The following is an 18,864-nucleotide window of genomic DNA, read 5'->3' on the forward strand; positions in this document are numbered from 1 at the left end:
TTTTTGAGACGGAGTCTTGCTCTGTCGCCCAGTCTGGAGTGCAGTGGCCGGATCTCGACTCACTGCAAGCTCCGCCTCCTGGGTTCATGCGATTCTCCTGCCTCAGCCTCCCGAGTAGCTGGGACTACAGGCGCCCGCCACCTCGCCCGGCTAGTTTTTTTTTTTTGTTTTTTTAGTAGAGACGGGGTTTCACCGTGTTAGCCAGGAAGGTCTCGATCTCCTGACCTCGTGATCCGCCCGTCTCGGCCTCCCAAAGTGCTGGGATTACAGGCTTGAGCCACCGCGCCCGGCCCCAGGCTGGTCTTAAACTGAGCTCAAGCCCTTGGCCCCCTAAAGTGCTGGGATTACAGGCATAAGCATAAGCCACCATGCCCAGACCCCTGACCCCCTTTTTTTTTTGTTGTTGTTTGAGATGGAATCTCACTCTGCTGCCCATGCTGGAGTGCAGTGGCGTGATCTCCGCTCACTGTAACCTCTGCCTCCCACATTCAAGGGATTCTACTGCCTCAGCCTCCCTAGTAGCAGCTGGGATTACAGGTACGCGCCACAATGCCTGGCTAATTTTGTTTTTTTGTTTTTTTTTCCGGGACGGAGTTTTGCTCTTGCTGCCCAGGCTGGAACAATGGCACGATCTCGGCTCACTGCAACTTCTGCCTTCCAGGTTCAAGGCGAGTCTCCTGCCTCAGCCTCCCGAGTAGCTGGGATTACAGGCATGTGACACCACGCCTGGCTAATTTTTATGTTTTTAGTAGAGATGGGGTTTCACCGTGTTGGTCAGGCTGTTCTTGAATGTCTGACCTCAGGTGATCTGCCCGCCTCAGCCTCCCAAATTGCTGGGATTACAGGCGTGAGCCACTACGCCAGGCCTAATTTTGTATTTTTAGTAGAGACGGGGTTTCACCATGTTAACCAGGCTGATCTTGAACTCTTGACCTCAAGTGATTTGCCCACTTCGGCCTTCCATACTGGGATTACAGGCATGAGATGCTAATAATGCTTTAATTATGGCCTCTGTATTCTGCTTCATTGTTGTGTGCTCTTCTTCCATTTCATGGTCAGACCAGGAATACTTAAGCAGCATCCCTGGTCTCTACTCACTGGATGACGGGATGCCAGTAGCATCCCCCTGCCCCAGTTGTGATAACCAGAAATGTCTCCAGATATTGTCTCTTTTATCCTGGGGGGATAGATTTCCCCCTGTTGAGAGCTACTGTATCAGTAGGGGTAGAGGTGGTAGAACAATAGAGGAAAGTGATTATAGATGTCCTCAAGTGCATGTTCTCCTTTTTCTCCTTCTTTCTGGTTATGCAGTTCCTGTCTCTGATTTTGGATAAGAAAATGAGAAAAATCAGGAGGTGACCACTTAAAAATAGCCCCATTATTTTTATTCTGTTCAAATTTTATTTTATTTGGTTTAAATATATTAGAGCAGGGCAGATAGCTGAATTATTTATGCAGATCTATGTAAATTTAATTTCTACCACTGATTAAGATTAGATGGAGTAAAGAACTACTGGAATATTATTACCCACCTTGCATGAAAGACTTTCTCAGAAAAGCTCATAGCTGAAAAGTTGAACACCTAAAGGATAACCAGCATTGCTTATATAAAGAACTTGCCAGAACTTGTTGGGATTCTTTGCTAATTTTTGAGCTTCATGGCTAAGATGTATCTCTTGATGTCCCTGCATAGACACTTCATAACTCCAAAAAGCATGTTTAGAATGGGCATGCTTTTCTAAGCTCAGTATTTTTTGTGACAGGCGGTTTGGTCAAGGCAGTGGTCCTTGGTTCCTCTGGGCATTCATAAATTAATGACAAGGTAGTGGTAACATTTGAAGACTTAATTCTCTTTTGGTCAACTCTATACAATATAACATAATCATTCATGTCTTAGTCACCATTAAGGTAAAGTTGAATGAGTGTTTTTTCCCCATTCTGTTTGAAGTTATGAATGGTACTTTACAGAATTCAAATGTATAGTTATGAATAGTATCTCAGAATAGTTACCATTTATGCAAATGAAACACACTTCTTAACTTAGAAACCAAACAGAATTGAATTAGAAAAGAGAAGAATAGAAACAAGAATTGTTGAATGCTTGCTGAAGAAATAATGTTCAGATATAGAAGTATCTCAGAAAAATTTGCTTTTCATCATGATTTCCACAAACTAATAAACAATTTGAGATTGATAGGAGAGGCTATTAAACTGCCTGTGATATTTCTTTTCAAGCTCTGTTTTTCTTTCTGGTAAAATACAGAGAAGTCTGAGATGTACTCTCAGCTGTAAGATTAATTCCATTTGAACAAAATAGTTTCTTTTTTTTCTTTTCTTTTCTTTTTTTTTTTGAGACGGAGTCTTGCTCTGTCGCCCAGGCTGTAGTGCAATGGCCCGATGATCTTAGCTCACTGCAGCCTCTGTGCAAGCCCTCCCCACCCACCCCGGGCTTAAGCGATTCTCCTGCCTCGGCCTCCTGAGCTGAGTAGCTGGGATTACAGGCGCCCAACCCCACGCCTGGCTAATTTTTTTTTTTTTTTTTTTTTGAAGGACGAAGTCTCGCTCTGTGGCGCCCAGGCTGGAGGTGCAGTGGGCGGGATCTCAGCTCACTGCAAGCTCCGCCTCCAGGTCCACGCATTCTCCGCCCTCGCCTCCCGAGTAGCTGGGCTACAGGGGGAGCTCGCCATCCTCGCCCGGCTAAAATGTTTTTGTATTTTTTTAAGTGGAGATGGCGGTTTCACTGTGTTAGCAGTGATCGGGTCTCGATCCTCCTGGACTTGTGATCCGCGCCGCGCCTGCCTCCGAAGGTGCTGGGATTACAGGCTTGAAAAGCGCCACCGCGCTGTGTCTCGCCTGGCTATTTTTGTATTTTTAGTAGGACGGGGTTTTGTGCATGTTGACCAGGTGGCTCTTGAACTCTGGTCCTCAAGTGATTCCGTTCCCACTTCTGCCTTCCCAAGAGTGGCTGGGATACAGGCGTGAGCCATGCGCTCTTAGTTTTTTATTTTGAGAATACAGAAGGCCTTTTGAGAAAAAGCAGTGGTTTGACTCATATCCAATTTGAGTGAATATGTGTATGTGTATATACACATGCATTATTGTTTTTTCATATGGAGTCTCCCTCTGTCGCCCAGGATGGAGTGCAGTGGTGCGATCTCAGCTCACTGCAACCTCTGCCTCTCAGGTTCAAGTGATTCTCCTGCCTCAGCCTCCTAAGTAGCTGGGACTACAGGCGCATGCCACCACACCTGGCTAATTTTTTTTTTTTTTTTTTTTTTTTTTGTATTTTTAGTAGAGACTGGGTTTCACCGTGTTAGCTGGAATGGTCTCGATCTCCTGACCTCCATATGTGCATTTTTTTTTTTTTTTGAGACGGAATCTCACTCTGTCGCCCAGGCTGGAGTGCAGTGGCGTGATCTCGGCTCACTGCAAGCTCTGCCTCCGGGGTTCACGCCGTTCTCCTGCCGCTGCCTCCCAAGTAGCTGTGACTACAGGCGCCCACCACCATACCCGGCTAAATTTTTGTATTTTTAGTAGAGATGGGGTTTCACCATGTTATCCCAGGTGGTCTCGATCTCCTGACCTCGTGATCCACCTGCCTCGGCATCCCAAAGTGCTGGGATTACAGGCGTGAGCCACCGCGCCCAGCCTTATTTTATTTTTATTTTATTTTTTTTGAGAGGGAGTCTCATTCTGTTTCCAGGCTGGAGTGCAGTGGTACAATCTCAGCTCATTGTAACCTCTGCCTCCCGGGTTCAAGTGATTCTCGTGCCTTAACCCTCTTGAGTAGCTGGGATTACAGGTGCCTGCCACCACACTTGGCTAATTTTTGTATTTTAGTAGAGCCGGCACTTCACCATGTTGGCCAGGCTGATCTCGAACTCCTGACCTCAAGTGATCTGCCCACCTCGGCCTCCTAAAGTGCTGGGATTACAGACATGAGTCTCCACTCCCAGCCATAGTACTCAGTTTTAAAAGTTTGCTCTTTTTTTTTTTTTTGAGAAAGAGTTTCGCTCTGTCACCCAGGCTGGAGTACAGTGGCACGATCTCGGCTCACTGCAAGCTCCATTTACTGGGTTCATGCCATTCTCCTGCCTCAACCTCCTGAGTAGCTGGGACTACAGGCGCCCGCCACCATGCCCGGCTAATTTTTTGTATTTTTAGTAGAGACGGGGTTTCACCGTGTTAGCCAGGATAGTCTCGATCTCCTGAGCTCGTGATCCGCCTGCCTCGGCCTCCTGGGATTACAGGTGTGAGCCACTGCGCCCGGCCAAAAGTTTGCTCTTAAATCAGGTCTTAAGAAATTTTGTTTAACTGTGTAGAAGAAGGTTTTGGGTCATGCCTCTTGATACTCCTTTTCATTCACAATTGGGAACTGTAAGTGAATTTCCCTTTGTAGAATATTGATAGTCTTTAAAGAATAGTATTTCTGAATACCAAACACATCTGTGGAATTATGAGAATTAGAAGACTAACTTCTTCCCTCTCTTTACTTTTAAAGTTCCTTCAGCATTCATTGGATGGAAATTTGCAAAGCACAGTGCTCCACTTTGTTGTATTCCATTACAGTTAGTCCCTAGCACTTGAGATATGTTAGTAGCTACATTTTTTTGTTTGTTTGTTTGTTTTTTTTGAGACAGAGTCTTGCTCTTGTCACCCAGGCTGGAATGTAGTGGTGCTATCTCGGCTCACTGCAGCCTCTGCCTCCCTGGTTCCAGTGATTCTCCTGCCTCAGCCTCCTGAGGCTGAGACAAACCACAACTACTAATTTGCTGATTCTTACATCATATACTAGGATTATAAGCATGTGCCACCACACCCAGCTAATTTTTGTATTTTTAGTAGAGACGGGGTTTCACCATATTGGTCAGACTCGTCTTGAACTCCTGACCTCAGGTGATCCACCTGCCTCGGCCTCCCAAGATTTTTTTTTTTTTTTTTTTGAGATGGAATCTCACTCTGTTGCCCACGCTGGGGTGCAGTGGCGCAGTCTCGGCTCACTGCAACCTCTGCCTCCTGGGTTCAAGCAATTCTCTTGCCTCAGCCTCCCGAGTAGCTGGGATTACAGGTGCCTGCCACCACGCCTGGCTAATTTTTTGTGTTTTTAGTAGAGACGGGGTTTCACCATGTTGGCTAGGGTGGTCTCGAACTCCTGACCTCGTGAGCCACCTGCCTTGGCCTCCCAAAGTGCTGGGATTACAGGCGTGAGCCACTACGCCCGGCCCTAGCCAAGATTTTTAAAGGTAAAACTTACATACAGTGAGATGGAAGTATATAATTAGATGAGTTTTGACAAATATAGACGCCTATGCAGCCAACACCCACATCAAGAAACAGAACATTTTGACTGGGCGCAGTGGCTCACACCTGTAATCCTAGCACTTTGGGAGGCTGAGGCGGGTGGATCACCTGAGGCTGGGAATTAGAGACCAGCCTGACCAACATGGAGAAACCCTGTCTCTACTAAAAATACAAAAAATTATCTGGGTGTGGTGGCGGATGCCTGTAATCCCAGCTATTCGGGAGGCTGAGGCAGGACACTGGCTTGAACCAGGGAGGCAGAGTTTGCAGTGAGCCGAGATCAGGCCATTGCACTCCAGTCTGGGCAACAAGAGCGAAACTCCATCTCAAAAAAAGAAATACAACATTTTTATAACCCTCTAAAGTTCCCTCCTTCCAGTTCCCCTTCCAGTCAATCTCCACCATTTTATAGGCAACAAATGTTCTGATTTCTGTCCCCACATATTAAATTTACCTGTTCTCGAATCATACAGTATGCACACTTTTGTGTCTGACTTTTTCTGTTCAACATAAAGTTTTTCACATTTGTCCATGTTGATGGGTATATGAACCCAGCTCCTTTGATGCGTGTCTAGAGTTCTTTCCAACAAACCACAACTACTAATTTGCTTATTCTTACATCATATCCTTTTTTTTTTTTTTTTTTGGCTTTGCTATTTGCATGAAATTTATTTGCCACTTCTTTCTTTCTTTTTAAATTTTGTTTGGAGGTAGAGTCTTCCCTCTGTCCCCCAGGCTGGAGTGCAGTTTCAGGATCTCTGCTCGCTGCAACATCCACCTCCTGGATTCAAGCAGTTCTTCTGCCTCAGCCTTCCAAGTCTCTTTTTAGTAGAGACGGGGTTTCACCATGTTGGCCAGGTTGGTCTTGAACTCCTGGTTTCAAGTGATCTACCTGCCTCAGCCTCCCAAAGTGCTGGGATTACAGGCATGAGCCACCATGCCCGGCCTGCCTCCCATTTCTGATATCCTAAATTTATTTATTTAAAAAATCTCTTTGAAGTTACAAAAGTAATACTTGCTCATTGCAGCAGATTATTTTTTATTTTTTGAGACGAAGTCTCGCTCTGTCACCCAGGCTGGAGTGCAGTGGCATGATCTCTGCTCACTACAACTTCTACCTCCCTGGTTCAAGTGATTCTCCTGCCTCAGCCCCTCGAGTAGCTGGGACTACAGGCATGTGTCACCACGCCCAGCTAATTTTTATATTTTTAGTAGAGATGGGATTTTGCCATGTTGGCCAGGCTGGTGTCAGATTTCGGGCCTCATGTGATCTGCCAGCCTCATCCTCGCAAAGTGCTGGGATTACAGGCATGAGCCACCACGCCCAGTCATTGCCACAGATTATATAATCAGAAGTGAATAAAGAGTGAAAGTTTCCTGAGATTTATTTTTGTTTCTGCCTTTTCCCAATTATGAAAATAATTAGTGTTCTTTGTAAAAAACAACAACAACATATATATATATATACACACACACACACATATATATATATCCAATTCAGATAATATGAAGCAGAAAATAGGTATCAGTCATCATCCTACCAGTTAGCATTTTGATACATTTTCCTCTCTCCCAGAACTTTGTTTACTACAGCTGAGAACATAGTTCAGGGATTTTTAGGTTTCCCTTTTTGTTAGGTTTGTCACCTCCTCATTAATCAGTTCATGGTATTTCAGTGTTCATACTTTGGGCCACCCTAAATCTGACTAGCTGCTGGTAACCATGGCTGGCTTGGCCTAATGGGGCACTTTTTTTTTTTTTGAGACACAGTCTTGTCTATCACCCAGGCTGGAGTGCAGTGGCGTGCTCTGCTCACTGCAACCTCTGCCTCCTGGGTTCAAGCGATTCTCCTGCTTCAGCCTCCCAAGTAGCTGGGATTAAAGGCACCCGCCATCATGCCTGGGTAATTTTTGTATTTTTAGTAGAGACGGGGTTTCGCCATGTTGGCCAGGCTGGTCTCGAACTCCTGACCTCAGGTGATTCACCCGCCTTGGCATCCCAAAGTGCTGGGATTGGAGGTGTGAGCCACTGTACCCGGCAGTTGGGCACATTTTTTAACATTTACTGTACGCTCCTTTGGCTGGGTGTGGTGACTCATGCCTGTAATCCCAGCACTTTGGGAGGCCAAGGAGGGCAGATTGCTTGAGGCCAAGAATTTGAGACCAGCCTGACCAACATGGTGAAACCCCATCTGTTATGAAAAATACGAAAATTAGCCGTGTATGGTGGTGTGGCTACTCAGAAGGCTGAGGCACAAGAATCGCTTGAGTTTGAACCTGGGAGGCAGAGGTTGCAGTGCACTGAGATCATGCTTACTGCACTCCAGCCTGGGTGACAGAGTGAGACTCTGTCTCAAAAAAAAAACAAAAACCAAAACCATTTAGTGTACACTCTTTTATCACGTACCTCATTCTTGCATACCCACCACTCAACATTTCTTGTAGAATAGGAGACAGTATTGTTCCATGGTTAAGAGTATAGATTCTGGAGTCAGACCATGTGGGTTCAGTTGTAGGCTTCTCCACACTAGCTCTGTAGCCTTGTGTAAATGATACATATAGCCTCTCTTAGCTTCAGAGATCTCATCTGTAAAGTTGAGACCTATCTCATTGTAAAATATAGAGCATATATCAGAGGCATGTTGGAACTATTATATGATATTACTTAGTCCAGTGCTCAATAAGTGTTAACAGTTGTTATAATTAAGAAATGGCATATTTGGTTAGAACATCATCTACCTAATCCAGAATTCTACCTTTTGTTTTTTTTCTGAAACAGAGTCTTGCTCTGTCACCCAGGCTCTAGTGCAGTGGCATGATCATAGCTCACTGCAGCCTCGAATTCCTGGACTGAGGTGATCCTCCTGCCTCAGCCTCCTGAATAGCTGAGACCACAGGTGCCTGTGGCTAATTTTTTTTTTTTTTTTTTTGAGATAGAGTTTTGCTCTTGTTGCCCAGACTGCAGTGCAATGGTGCAATCTTGACTTGCTACAGCTCCGCCTCTCAGGTTCAAGCGATTCTCCTGCCTCAGCCTCCTGAATAGCTGGGACTACAGGTGTGCGCCATCAAGCCCAGGTAATTTTTTGTATTTTTAGCAGAGACGGGGCTTCACCATGTTGGCCGGGCTGGTCTTGAACTCCTGATCTCAGGTGATCCGGCCTCCCAAAGTGCTGAGATTACAGGTATGGGCCACTGTGCCTGGCCACATCTGGCTGATTTTTATATTATTTGTAGAAACAACATCTCCCTATGTTGCCCAGGCTTGTTTTGAACTCCTGGGCTCAAGCAATCCTCCCACCTTGGCCTCCCAAAGTGCTGGGAATATAGACATGAGCCACCCCACCCAGTCTTCGTGTATTCATGGTTAGCCAGCTGAACTCAAGTTGGATGATTCCAATTTTGCTTGCAACATCGAAAGCATAGTCAGGAGCTGGTCAAACATATGCTGTCTTCCATTCTGATCAGGGTGTTGACTTTGACCACTTCAGTGTTGTAGAGCTTTTTCACAGCCTGTTTGATCTGGTGCTTGTTGGTCTTGACATCTACAATGAAAGTAAGTGTGTTGTCTATCTTCTTCATGGCAGACTCAGTGGTGAGATGATGACATAGGGTTCAAGTTTGTTTCCCCTGGGGGTGCTCTTCTGAGGATATTTGGGCTCTCTCTGGAGCTGCAGTGTCTTGGGCCACCAAAAGGTAGGTAACGTGTGGATCTTGTTTTCTTGTGTGTGGCTGTGGATGCCTTTTACTTTTTTTTTTTTTTTTTTGAGACGGAGTCTCGCTCTGTCACCCAGGCTGGAGTGCTGTGGCCGGATCTCAGCTCACTGCAAGCTCCGCCTCCCGGGTTCACGCCATTCTCCTGCCTCAGCCTCCCGGGTAGCTGGGACTACAGGCGCCTACCATCTCGCCCGGCTAGTTTTTTGTAGTTTTAGTAGAGACGGGGTTTCACCGTGTTAGCCAGGATGGTCTCGATCTCCTGACCTCGTGATCCGCCCATCTCGGCCTCCCAAAGTGCTGGGATTACAGGCTTGAGCCACCGCGCCCGGCCTGGATGCCTTTTAGCATCGCCTTCTTGGCCTTCAAAGACTGCTTTGGCTTTGGCTTTGGAAGGGGCAGGAGCTTCCTTCTTCCCCTTTGGTGCCATCTTGATTAAAAGGCAGAATTCTTACTTCTTAAAAACCTTCCAAAAAGGTTTGTTTTGAAGGGAGGCATGGAAAATTTAACTTCAAAATTCAGACCTGTGTTGCCCCAAATTGACAGTTTCTCTTATGGGAATGTCACCTATGAATTTATGCTATTTTTGAATTTTTTTTTCTTACATTCTGTACTCCCCACCTGAGTAATGAGTGCTATGCTGTACTGTACTTCTTGTTTTTTTTCTTTTTTCTTTTTCTTTTTTGAGACGGAATCTCACTTTGCTGCCCAGGCTGGAGTACAGTGGCACAATCTGGGCTCACTGCAACCTCTGCCTCCCTGGTTCAAGCAATTCTTCTGCCTCAGCCTCCTGAGTAGCTGGAATTACAGGCATGCACCACCGCACCTGGCTGTTTTTTGTATTTTTAGTAGAGACAGGGTTTCACCATGTTTGCCAGGCTGGTCTCGAACTCCTGACCTCAGGTGATCTGCCTGCCTTGGCCTCCCAAAGTGCTAGGATTACAGGCATGAGCCACCATGCCCGGCCTATACTATTTCTTATATATACTAGATTGGGTAGTAAACCATTATTTTTTATGGGTTCTGATACAAGCAATAGCTACTATATAGTGAATATATATACTCTGTGCCAGGCAATGTGCACATCTTCATCTTCACAGCAATCCTTCAAATTAGTTGTTACTTACTGGTAAAAGAGGCACAACAAAATTAAGTAACTGCCTGTGGTCACACAGCTAAGCCTACTGGGACTAGAATTCAGAATCCCCATTTCTCTGATTTTAAAACCTGGGCTTAAGAAATTCTTTTTAAGTGTATTTCTTGGCCAGGCGTGGTAGCTCACGCCTGTAATCCCAGCACTTTGGGAGGCCAAGGCAGGAGGATTACTTGAGCTCAGGAGTTTGAGACCATCCTGGGCAACATAGCAAGGCCCTGTCTGTAATTAAATAAATAAATAAATATATTTCTTTCTTTTTCTTTCTTTCCTTCCTCCTCCTCCTTCTCCTCCTCCTTCTCATTCTTCCTTCTTCTTCCTCCTCCCTCCTCCTTTCTCTCTCTCTCTTTTTTTTTTTTTGAGATGGAGTCTGGCTCTGTCACCCCAGGCTGGAGTGCAGTGGCCGGATCTCAGCTCACTGCAAGCTTCCGCCTCCCGGGTTCACGCCATTCTCCTGCCTCAGCCTCCTGAATAGCTGGGACTACAGGCGCCCGCCACCTCGCTCGGCTAGTATTTTGTATTTTTTAGTAGAGGTGGGGTTTCACCGTGTTCGCCAGGATGGTCTCGATTTCCTGACCTCGTGATCCACCCATCTCGGCCTCCCAAAATGCTGGGATTACAGGCTTGAGCCACTGCGCCCGGCCTCTTTTTTTTTTTTTTTTTTTTTAAAGAAACAGGGCTTCATTGTGTTGCCCAGGCTGGACACAAACTCCTGGGCTCAAGTAAACCTCCTTCCTCAGTTTCCCAGGTAGCATGTGCCTTTTGTTGCACATGGCTATTTCTTTAGATTTCTAACTGCTTCATAATTTCTTTTTTTTTTTTTTTGAGACGGAGTCTCACTCTGTCGCCCAGGCTGGAGTGCAGTGGCCGGATCTCAGCTCACTGCAAGCTCCGCCTTCCAGGTTCATGCCATTCTCCTGCCTCAGCCTCCCGAGTAGCTGGGACTATAGGCGCTGGCCACCTTGCCCGGCTAGTTTTTTGTATTTTTTAGTAGAGACGGGGTTTCACCGTGTTAGCCAGGATGGTCTCGATCTCCTGAGCTTGTGATCCGCCCGTCTCGGCCTTCCGAAGTGCTGGGATTACAGGTGTGAGCCACCGCGCCCGACTGCTTCATAATTTCTAAGATGTGATACAGAAGTCTCTATCTACCACTTTGTTTCTTGTTAAAGTATCTAATTTACCATATTTTTAAAAAGACTTCTTTTTCCCCCAAGACAGAGTTTCGCTCTTGTTGCCCAGGCTGAAGTGCAATGGCGTGATCTCAGCTCACTGTATCCTCTGCCTCCTGGGTTCAAGCAATTCTCCAGTCTCAGCCTCCTGACCGGCTGGGATTACAGGTGCATGCTACCACGTCTGGCTAATTTTTGTATTTTTAATAGAGATTGGTTTTCATCATATTGGTCAGGCTGGTCTCGAACTGCTGACCTCAGGTGATCCGCCTCAGCCTCCCAAAGTGCTGGGATTACAGGCGTGAGCCACTGTGCCTGGCCTTAAAAAGACATTTGAAAAAATCTGTGCTCATATGGAAGCCCTTCTGGTTCCTTTGGTCTTTTGCGATATCTTTCTAGGCCTTCTCTATTTTACCTTTTTTGTGCTATGATAACTACAACTACACATTGTATTCAAGGTACAGGTACACTTTGGTTTGTACAAGGATAGGATAATGTGTTCTGTGTTTCCAAAGCTTTCATAATGACAGCCACTATTTTGTCACCTTTTTGTAGCTGTATTCAGGGTACAGTCTAGGGACTTTGAAACCCCTTTCCTCTGTTAAAACAGGTAGCTTTAGAGCTCATCATCTGATATAGTTTGAGCTATTTTTCTGTCACTGAATTACCTTGTTTTTGTCTACATGGAAGCTGTTTTTCACATTCCTGAACACATAGAGCCTTGCACCATTGTACTTCTATGTGTTGCTGTAGAGTCATCTGCAAACTGGGAAGATTTCACTATTGTTTTTTCTAGATAATTTCTAAAAATGTTAATTGTGGTAGATTTCAGCCTTGATCCCTAGGGGACCCTTTGTTTATACATCTTTAGAGAAGGGACTGTGTCACAACTCTCTTATTTCTGTTTTTAAATGAAATTCTCTGGGGGAAAAATAGTCTACTTATTTGCTTTTTTGTTTGTTTGTTTTTTAGTTTTGTCCACTTAATTCTCATTATACTATGTGATGTAGTTTGAATATGTATGCTCTCTAAATCCCATGTTGAAATGTAATTCCCAGTGTTGGAGATGGGGCCTGGTAGGAGGTGTTTGGGTCATGAGAGCAGGTCCCTCATGAATGGCTTGGGCCATCCCCTTGGTGATAAGTGAGTGCTCACTCTGAGTTCACATGTGACGTGCCTGCTTGCACTTTTCCTTCCACCGTGAGTAAAAGCTTCCTGAAGCCTCCCCAGAAGCACATGCTGGCACTGTTTCCTGTACAGTCTGCAGAACTGTGAGCCAGTGAAACCTCTTTTCCTATAAATTACCCAGTCTCAGATATTTCTTTATAGCAATGCAAGAATGGCCTAATACACCATGTATCTTCTCATCAGATGTGTATATGTGTTACCTGAGGCCTCATAAACAGTAGATTTTCTGTAAGCCTTTGCTATATTAAACATGCAGCAATAGGCTAATGCCTAGTATTGGGTTATTAGTTTAATATTCAACAGATTTATTAAGTGCCACTGTGTGTCATATACTACTAAGGATACAACTCAGTGATCTTGAAAGAAACAAGGTCCATGCTCTCATGCAGTTTGGGAAGCCTTGGCTAGACAGTAAAGACATAAATAAGACTGGCTGTAGTGGCTGATGCCCACTTGGGGAGGCATGAGGCCAAGTATTTTGGGAGGCCAACGTAGGCAGATCACTTGAGTCCAGGAGTTTGAGACCAGCCTGGGTAACATGGTGAAGCCCCATCTCTACAAAAAATACAAAAATTAGCTGGATGTGGTGGTGTGCACCTGTAGTACCAGCTACTCGGGAGGCTGAGGTGGGAGGATCACTTGAGCCCAGGAGGCAGAGGTTGCAGTGAGCCAAGATTACGCCACTGCACTCCAGCTTGGGCAACAGAGCCAGACACTGTCTCAAAAAAAAAAAAAAAAAAAAAAAAAAGGCATAAAATGTTAAAGATTGTGATGTATGTTAGAAAATAAAATAGAGTGCTATAATAGAGAGTAATAGAGGAACTTAGATAAGGATGGTCAGGAAAGACTTCTCTGAGAAAGTGATATACTGAAAGTAAAGAATGAAAATGAACCATCCAAATAAAGAAATGAGGGAAGAGAGTTCCAGGGAGAAGGAACTGGTAACAGCAGAGGCCCTGAATCAGGAAAATCCTTAGTGTATTCTGAGAGTGATGGAAGCCTACCGTGGCTATATATTAGTGAATGATGGTAACAAAATATGTGATTGGAGAGGGGTAGGAGCCAGATATTTCAAAGCTTTTTAGGACTGTTAAGGGGTTCTGTTTATTTTTTGAGACAAGGTCTTGCTCTGTTGCCAAGGCTAGTGGCACAGTCATGGCTCGCTGCAGCTTTGAACTCCTGGGACTGAAGTGATCCTCCTGCCTCAGCCTCCTGAGTAGCTGGGAATACACCACACCTGCCTAATTTTTCAATTTTGTGTTTAGAGATTGGCTGTCACTATGTTGCCCAGGCTGGTCTCAAACCCCTGGCCTCAAGCAGTCCTCCTGCCTCAGCCTCCTAAAGTGGTAGGCTTTCAGATGTGAGCCACCACATCTGGCCAGGAGTTTTGTGTGTATTTTGTTTTGTTTTGTTTTGTTTTGTTTTGTTTTTGAGACAAGCTCCCACTCTGTCACCCAGGCTGGAGTGCAGTGATCTGTGGCTCAAATGATCCTCCCACCTCATCCCCCTGGGTACTTGGGACTACAGATGCAGGCCACCATGCCAGGCTAATTGTTTTATTTTTTACGGAGATGGAGTCTCACTATGTTGCCTAGGCTATTCTTGAACTCCTGGGCTCAAGTGATCCTCAGCTTCAGCCTCCCCGAGTGCTGAGATTACAGGCGTGTGAGCCACTTTGCCTGGGTGTGTTTTATTTTTAAGTAAAATGGGAAGTCTGGAAGAAGTGTTTTGTTTTTAAATTGAAGTGCTTGAAGATTAAAAAAAAAAAAACTTTCTAATGAAAATATCAAGCATAAAATATCAAGCATATATAAAAGTAAAGAGAATGATGTAATGAACTCCTGTGTATCTCCTAGCCTCAACAAGTATCAACTCATGGCCATTACAACAGGTCTTTGAATAACATTATTTTGTTCAACTTCATTGCGTTATAATGTTGATGAGAAAAAAAATGTATTCCTGGCTAGGGCTATTGTCTGTGTAGTTTGCACATTCTCCCCACATCTGTGTGGGCTTTCTCCAGTTCTTTGGTTTCCTCCAGGTACTCTGGTTTCCTCCCGCATCACAAAATTGTGCGTGTTTGATGAATTGGTGTCTCTACATGGTCCCAGTCTGAGTGAGTGTGGGTGTGTGTGTAATTGATGGGATGGCATCCTCTCCAGAGTTGGTTCCTACCTTGCTCCCTGGGCTGCTGGGACAGGCTCTGGCCACCCATGACCCTGAACTGGAATAATTAGGTAAATACTTATCTTTCTTGTTTTTATTAATCTTTCTTAAATGTTTGTATAGCTCACATTTGTTTCAGTGTTTAATATTAGAAGTGTTTTGGTCTTTCTTTAGAAGTTTGGTGATGTTTTTTGTGACCAGAAATATGCTATAGGAACTTAACTTTACATTAGACTATGGTTAAATTGGTTTTGTTATACATTGTGTTGCTTAAAATGGTGATATCCAATAATCTGTTGATGAGTTAAGTGAGGACTTACTGTGTTGTTTCTTCCAGTACCCCCCTTTCCTCCCCTATTACAATCTTTTCAATGATTAACAGTGTAACTTTTTTTTTTTTTTTTTTTTGGCCATGGAGTCTCTCTCTGTCGCCCAGGCTGGAGTGCAGTGGCGCAGTTTCGGCTCACTGCAACCACTGCCTCCTGGGTTCAAGCGATTCTGCTGCCTCAGCCTCCCAAGTAGCTGGGCCTACAGGTGCCCACCACCACGCCCGGCTAATTTTTTGTATTTTTAGTAGAGACGGGGTTTCTATGTTAGCCAGGATGGTCTTCATCTCCTGACCTCGTGATCCGCCCGCCTTGGCCTCCCAAAGTGCTGGGATTACAGGCATGAGCCACTGCTCTTGGCTGTTTATTGGCTATTTGTATGTCTATTTAAATCTGTTGCTTCTTTTAAAATTGGGTTATTTGTCCTTTTATTGTATTTTAATAGTTCTTTATTCTGGATACAGGTTCTTTATCAGATACATGATTTACAAAGATTTTCTCCCATTCTGTGGGTTGTCTTTTCACTTTTCATGATCATGCCCTGTAAAGCACAATTTTTTGTTGTTGTTTGTTTGTTTCCCTTTTTTTTTTTTTTTTTTTTTTGAGACAAGGTCTTGCTGTATCTCCCAGGCTGGAATGCAGTGGTGCCATCATGGCTCACTGCAGCCTTGAATTTCTGGGCTCAAGGGATCTTCCCACCTCAGCCTCCTAAGTAGCTAGGGCTACAGACTCACGTCCTCATGCCATGCTAATTTTCTTCCCTTTTTTTTTTTTTCTTAAAGATGGGGTCTTGCTTTGTTGCCCAGATTGGTCTTGAAACTCCTGACCTCAAGTGGATCCTCCCCTTGGCCTCCCAAGGTGCTGGGGTTACAGGCATGAGCCACCCTGCCTGGCCTGATTCCCCCCCCCGCTTTTTTTTTTTTTGAGACAGGGTTTCACTGTGTCACCAAGGCTGGAGTGCAGTCGTGGAATCTTGGCTCACTGCAACCTCTGCCTCCTGGGCTCAAGCAATCCTCCCACCTCATCCTTCCAAGTGGCTGGAACTATAGGTACTAGCCACCATGCCTGGCTAATTTTTTTTTTTTTTTTTTTTTTTTATTATTTTTTTTTTTCTCTCTGAGACGGAGTCTCGCTGCCTGTCCGCCCAGCTCGGAGTGCAGTGGCCGGGATCTCAACTCAGCTGCAAGCCCGCCTCCCGGGTTTGGGTCCATTCTCCTGCTCCAGCCTCCCCGAGTAGACTGGACCATAGGCGCCACGCCACCCTCGCCCGGCTAGTTTTTTGGTATTTTTTAGTAGAGACGGGTTCACCGTGTTTAGCCAGCGATGGTCTCTCTCCCTGACCCTTCGCTGATCCGCTCGTGTCTCAACAGGCCTCCCAAAGTGCTGGATAACACGGCTTGAGCCCCGCGCCCAGGCGATTTTGTATTTTTTGTAGAGACTAAGGATTTCCATGTTGCCCAGGCTGGTTCTGAACTCCTGAGCTCAAGTGATCCACCTGCAGTGGCCTTCCAAAGTGCTGGGATTACAGACTTGCGTCACTGTACCCAGCCCTGATTTCCCTTTTTTTTTTTTTTTTTGGAGACGGAGTCTTGCTCTGGCACTCAGGCTGGAGTGCAGTGGCATGGTTTCAACTCACCACAACATCAGTCTTCCGGGTTGAAGCAATTCTCCTGCGTCAGCCTCCGGAGTAGATGGGATTACGGGCGCCCGCCACCACAGCCGGCTAATTTTTGTATTTTTAGTAGAGACGGGGTTTCACCATGTTGGGCAGGCTGGTCTCCATCTCCTGACCTCGTGATCCGTGATCCGCCCACCTCTACCTCTGAAAGTGTTGGGATTACAGGCGTGAGCCACCATACCCGGCCCTGATTTCCATTTTTAAAAGACTAATCCAATTGCTACAAAGAGAGTGGATTATTTGGGGGCAGGACTTGATTGAGGTGGGTTGAACAGAAGGCTACTGCAGAAATCTAGGCAGTGATAAAAGTTTGAACTACTAGGTAGGTGGCTAAAGAGATGGAGAGAAATGGATGTGTTTAGTATATATTTTGGAGGTAGAGCTGATAAGACTTGTTGATGGGTTGGATTTGTGGGTCAGGGAAGAAGATAAAGATTGAACAGGCCTTCCTTCTGGACATTCTTCTCTTAGCTTTTATGACACAGTATTGTTCTGGTTCTCTTTCTGCCTTCCTCATCCTCCTTTGTCAGTCTCTAAGTTGTCTCAGGCCTTGCTTCTCTTTTTTTGCTTTTGTATTGAGAGGTCATCTACTCTTGTGTGTGTGGTTTTTTGGTTTTTTTTTTTTTTTTTGAGACAGGTTCTTGCTCTGTTGGCCAGGCTGCAGTACAGTGGCGCCATCTCGGCTCTCTGCAGCCTCAGCTTCCTGGGCTGAAGTGAGCCTCCCACCTCAGCCTCTCAAGTAGCTGGGACCACAGATGTGTGCCACTATGCCCAGCTAATTTTATTTTTTGTAGAGCCAAGGTCTCACTGTGTTGCCAAGGCTGGTCTCGAACTTATGGACTCAAGTGATTCTTCTGCGGCGGCTTCTCAAAGTGCTGGGGTCACAGGTTTGAGCCTCTGTGTGCAGCCTACTCTTGTGTCTTCTGTTACAACCTTCATGCAGTAACTCCCACATCTATATTTTTGCCTCTGAGCTCCAGTACCAGAATTCCTATTGGACCACTTCATTGATGTCCTGCTTGCACCTCCAGCTTTTCATGAGCTGTCTGCTTTTGAGAACCTGTGGTCAGATTGAACAGGTCTCCTCCTTGCTTGGGAGGCATGTTTACTGGTTTTAAGGATGGGTTTTATACCTTTTATGTAGGTTTTAATGATGAATCCTTTGCTTTAGAGAAGTGCATTCCCAAGAAAGATGCATAGCACTCCTGGGCAGCATTTTGTTCTTCAGAACCTTGTGAGGAACACAGGTTCAATGAGAAGGGTCAGCTTATCTCCTGCCCATCCCACTCCCCAGCCCCCCAAATCCCCTGACTTACTGCTCTTCATCCTGACTCATGTATTTCTATTTATTTATTCACTCAGCCAGTCATTTATTGAACACTATTCAGGGCTGGTACAGGTCTGCCAGCATGCTAAACGTGGGTCCCACCATTCTCCCAGTTCATCCAATTTTAAAATCTTAGTTACTGTTGACTTCTCAACTCCTGCCTGTTTTCTTGCCCAGACACTCTCAGATCCCTCCCTGTCTTTTCCTCCCACTACTCCATTTTAGGTCCTGTGTTATCTTTTGCCTTATTTATCCTTATTTTCATCCCCCTCCCCAGCTCTATTCTTTTCTACTATACTTAGGTGAGGTGTATAGTTTCTTCCTAAATATTCTATCATCTAGAACTCCAAATGTGTGACTCCCAATGCTTATTGACTAAATTACAAACTCAGCCTGATATTTAAGATTCTATGGTCTAGCCCCTACTTGTCTTTCCGGCCCTGCTTCCCACTATGGGTGCAATAATGCGCTCATCTTCATTTCCCAAAAATGTTTCATTATATTCTGCCTCTGTGCTTCTGCTGACACTGTCTGTACACTTCACATATAATACTCCCTGCCACTACATGTCCAAATCCTATTTTTCATGCCCAGTTATATGACACTCTTCTCTGATGACTTCTGACATACTTAAAAAGTACCTTGCTTATGATACTTAAACCATAACTTCACCTTTTTTTTTTTTGGACACAGAATCTCATTCTGTTGCCCAGGCTGGAGTGCAGTGGTACAATCTTGGCTCACTGCAACCTTTCCACTTCCCGGGATCAAGCGATTCTCTTGCCTTAGTCTCCCGAGTAGCTGGGACTATAGGTGCACACCACCACACCTGGCTAATTTTTATAT

The 18,864-nt window shown here is 45.2% G+C and overlaps 1 protein-coding gene across 2 annotated transcripts in view; it reads left to right on the forward strand.

The window, feature by feature from the left end:
- WASF2 (WASP family member 2) overlaps positions 1-18,864 on the forward strand; it is a 95,182-nt gene that overhangs the window by 7,556 nt on the left and 68,762 nt on the right. The window contains exon 1 of one of the 2 annotated variants that reach the window (XM_017856400.1): positions 8,641-8,993. The exons of the other annotated variant lie outside the window; for it this stretch is intronic. The gene's annotated coding sequence lies outside the window, so the exon portion shown is untranslated. Of the gene's footprint in view, positions 1-8,640; positions 8,994-18,864 lie in introns of those variants that run through there. 2 annotated transcript variants of the gene reach the window in all.

This window comes from Rhinopithecus bieti, unplaced genomic scaffold (genome assembly GCF_001698545.2).
Source record: "Rhinopithecus bieti isolate Rb0 unplaced genomic scaffold, ASM169854v2 scaffold_41082, whole genome shotgun sequence".
Taxonomy (NCBI): domain Eukaryota; kingdom Metazoa; phylum Chordata; class Mammalia; order Primates; family Cercopithecidae; genus Rhinopithecus; species Rhinopithecus bieti.